Below are 4,876 nucleotides of genomic sequence, written 5' to 3' on the forward strand. Positions count from 1 at the left end.
GTAGCTTGCATATTTACCACTTTAGATCACCACTTACTGTTATAAATTCGACGTTCTGATTCTTAATATCCCTTTTCCTTTTTTCATAATGCCATGTGAAAAGAGTCGTGTTTTTATTTTTCATACATAGCTGGATTTATCATACGGAGATTAAGCATTACTGAATATGAAGAGAAAATCTCCCACTCATATACATGTATAGACCAAATGTCAAATGGTGGTATGATAAAACCTAAACCAGAAATCCTTGTGGACATAAAGAAACTGGAAGTAATTTTTAATAAATTTAATGGAAAAGAAATTTCGCATTGCAAAAATTTAATAGCTGAACTATTGAAGTTAAAGAAAGAATCAACATTTTTTTTTAAATGTCGAATATACTCTAGAATTAAGTATTTGAATAAAAAAATAAATGCTCAAAAACATTGGGCTAATAAAAACAAGAAAATTTCCAAAACGGTTTTATAAATAAATGTGTAATTTTGAGTAAGTAGATATGCATTTCCACATTTACATTAAACTAAAATACAAAAACTAAAATGAAGCCGATTTTAATGTGATTTTAAATATTTTCATATTTACAAAAACTTTCACTTCATAGATATTGAATTTTGTCAAATATGGTACATGCATAACAAAGGGTTAATTTCTTTGTTTACGTTTTTTGACATTTTGTCAGGTATGAGAGAGCTCGACTGAATTGTCACTTCTACCTTGTTGAATATGCCTTGCATTCTTCCGAATGAAAACAAAAAAAGAAAACAATCGTCACCAGGCAACGAAAACAAATGGTTGTTTTAAAGTTCGTTCACAGATAGCAAATACAAATGAAATTAATTAATTTTAATCATTTGAAAACGAATTTTTCTGAACCCTGGTACATACCAGAGAGCTGCATGGATACACTCAAATTACATTTTAAGTCACTAGCTTTCTTTTCACATCTGCACACACTCGCACTCATTTATTTCCAAACATAACGTGCGATAGCATTAAAAAAACATTGTCAATTGAATGAGTAATTCACACTATCAAGTGCTCGATTCAAATAACAAGTGCTTGATTTGAAAAACAAGTGCATGCCATAACTGCTGTAATGAAAGTATCAAAGAAACATAATTTGTAAAGAAAATCTTTGTTAACTTTATTATTATTTTAGAAAAAAAAACTCTTTCTGACGATGCGCTAGTTGAAGGAGTGGCTGTTACTCTACGACTGAGTTTGTGCAGCAGCGGCATTTCGCATTTGTGTACCTCCCACCAATTAATCACTACGGACTTCGATACCGTATGAAAATATACCTCAATATTTTCATATCGCCGCAGCTCTGCAGTAGCTTTATCAGTTCTGCTCACAAAGGTTCATGAGGTTGTTTAAGAAGACCTGAAAACTAGTGATAAAACGATACGATGGAAGTATCGATACCTGTACTTGGAAGTAGCATCGATAGAAAGTATCGATACCTACTAACTATCGGGCTGAAAGTATCGATACCTACTTATATCGATATTTGTACATATATAAGAAGTTTTTAAAACAAAAACGCTATCACACATCTATGAATTTCTGTCAATATAACTTATGTGACGTCCATTTTTGATTTTAGGTCGGTGTTATGCAGACAAACTTTTGTTTGCCAAATTAAGTGGCGGCTGCTTAGTTTGCTCGGAGGTGGTTATGTCGAGTTTGGCACAGGGTTTCACGTTCATTATGGTTTTCATGGCTATTGCCAACACGAAATGAGAATTTCAGATGTACATAACGCTCACAATTAATATATTTTTTTTTATGATATCGTATCGGCAATTAACTGTGCCCTAATCTTTGAAGCTCCTACAGCATAAATTCAGTTCTCTGGATTTCGCTATCACGGCAATTTTTGTGTATAGCATTAATTGTCCAAAATGTTTGTATATGACAACACGGAATTTGCTGCAGTTTGACCAAACAAAATTAGTTTGCTGTGAGAGTCGCCAAACTCGCTCTCTCCGAGTTTGCTGCAACAACAATTGCACGCAGTTTGCCAAACAAAATTTCTGCATAACACCGACCTTAGAAGAATGGTACTTAATCTTTTTAAGAATAACTAAGTTTGGGTGGTCTCCAACAAAACAAGAAAAAGGTGCAAAGTCCGATAAGTTCTTTTGTAAAATTCCCACAGAATTTTGCTAACAGAATTTGCTTCTTTTTTATGTACGTATTTTATTTGTTATACATAATTATTTATTTTGTACAAAGAGAATAATTATAATTTATTTCATCCAAATTAACTAATTAATAAAAGTTATCTGTATTATAACACTGGTCAACAGCATTTTTGCAGAGTAACAATGGTATATTTCTGCAAGAAGTAATAATCTTGATAATTTTTGGAGGACAGTGTTATAATGTAGTGCAGGCTAGTTCATATGGCTAGCATACAGTGAAAAGTTGCTAAGTCCATTTGTAGAAATTTTACAAGAGAGAAAAGCACCTTTCAAAACCTTTCCTTCAAGAATTTTGCAAAAGGTTCCATTGCAAATCAAAATATTTAGAATTTTTTGTGAGCTTATCATTTTTTCTGTGCCTCATTGGACTTAGTAAATTTGCCTTAAATTGAATATAAACGGGAAGAAATAAAACAAGCACGTTAGTTAATCCTTTTGGAGACATTGCGTTTTTCATTTATCTTGCTTCCTATTAGAGGTATACGCCGCCGAGCCACGCCGCCGCCGCACAGTGTCACGGCAGTGGCCAAAAATGATATATGTGAACATTCAAATTTCCAAAAGTTTTTTTCTTTATTAACAAATAACACTTAAATTAGATGAAATCTAAAATTTTTCCTGGATATGTGAACTAGTATTTTTTTTATAGTAGTTCAATTGTGATAGTTGTTAACCATGTAGTATCATCATTGAAAAATCTGGAATTTTACATAGTTTTCAAACGCTGTTATTTCAAATACTTAATATAACTGTCGGTAAAAATTGTAATAGATTGTCAAATTTAAGTACCAATTAATATGGCAACACTCGTTTTGTTGACAAATATTGATCATATGGAAAGAACAGTTAGCTGAAAGATATGTCTAAATCAAAGTGACCTGTTGAAAGCGAACCGCTTGTTTAGAAGACAATAAAAAAAACACATCAAAACACTTCTCCAATATTTTGATATTTAGTGCGAAAAAGTGTGTATTTAAATATATATAAATCTCAACTGCGATGGTATGCGATTTTATTTTTTATGAATATTTTTCAGTGTCTACCCCATTGAAGATACGCGATATTTTCAACAAATGGTTAGAAATGAAGCAATGTAAAAAGAGCCTTATCGTTTATGAAATAAACAAATTTGTGGAAAATCATTTGCGTAGATCATTACACTGCACAGAGGAAACAAAAATCAAGTTTACGATTTTGAAATTTAGCACTAATTGGGAAAATATGGACGGAAAAAATACTTATTTGAAAAACACTGTAATAACTGGCTGGATAGTGAAATATTCTATGGGGATTCTATTTGTGTTGTAAGTAAATCATTTCTTGGCGTCAATCAAAGATAAAATAGGTCTGTTATTTTTTTAGGAACCAAGTTCAAGCTTTGTTAGAGGTCGGCCACGTGTGTCTTTCGAAGCAGCATCACATCGAACTAAGCGAAGACGTGTTGATGAACTTGTTGTGTCAACCTCTGCTGAAGCTCTTTGTGTTTTTGTTTGTTACATCTTTCGTACCATTACGTATAGTGGAAGGCAAAAATGAAAAAATTGTGTGGCAAAACAGCAAACACTCTTCTCAAAGGCTATGTAGACCTCTGAAAATATTATTTGCTAAAGAAAATCCTAGACTTATAATGGAAGTAAAAGACAACATACAGCGTGAAATAGAAAATTTAACTACATACGTCTATAATAATGATAATGAAAAAAAGAAAAGAAAAACGTTCAGTATCGCTTAAAATTAACTATGATCGACGGGGCTGTGTTAAATGCTATACATGGGCATAAGAGTTGTGCGACTTGTGTTCTGTGTGGAGCTAAACCTACACAAATGAATACCGAATTAGTTCTTGAAAGAAAAGTCAAGGAAAGTTGCTACGAATATGGTATATCGACCTTACATGCATGGATAAAATTTTTTGAATGCATTATTCACATTGCATATAAACTACCTATTAAGTCTTGGCGTATAGTGGATGAAAAAATAAGCAGGTAGTGATGGAAAACAAAAAGAGGATTCAAGATCAATTCAAGAATGAAATTGGGCTTATTATTGATATGGTTAAAACAGGATATGGCACATCGAATGATGGAAACACGGCCAGACGCTTCTTTTCAAATATTGAACAAGCGGCTCAGATAACAGGTGTTGATAAAACTTTAATAAACAACTTTTCTGTTATTTTAAGAACATTTTCCAGCGGACTGCACAAAAATGTTACAAACTTTGAAAAGCTATTAAAAGAAACATTTATTTTATATAATAAGCTATATCCCTGGTACTACATGCCTGTTACTGTGCACAAAGTTTTAGTTCACGGTATTAATTACATCAAGTATTCAAATATACCAATTGGAATGTTATCGGAGGAGGCCATAGAGTCCTGTCACAAAGTAATTCGAAATAATTGACTGAGGCATACAAGAAAGACGAGTAGAGTTGACTCCAATAGGGATCTAATACATTACCTAATTCTGCAGTCAGAGCCAGATATTTCTATGAACAGTAAAAAAAAAATGCGTGCAATTGTTGTTGCAGCAAACTCGGAGAGAGCGAGTTTGGCGACTCTCACAGCAAACTAATTTTGTTTGGTCAAACTGCAGCAAATTCCGTGTTGTCATATACAAACATTTTGGACAATTAATGCTATACACAAAAATTGCCGTGATAGCGAA

This window comes from Rhagoletis zephyria, unplaced genomic scaffold (assembly GCF_001687245.7).
Source record: "Rhagoletis zephyria isolate East Lansing unplaced genomic scaffold, Rhagoletis_zephyria_1.1 Rzeph_scaffold_01875, whole genome shotgun sequence".
Lineage (NCBI taxonomy): Eukaryota > Metazoa > Arthropoda > Insecta > Diptera > Tephritidae > Rhagoletis > Rhagoletis zephyria.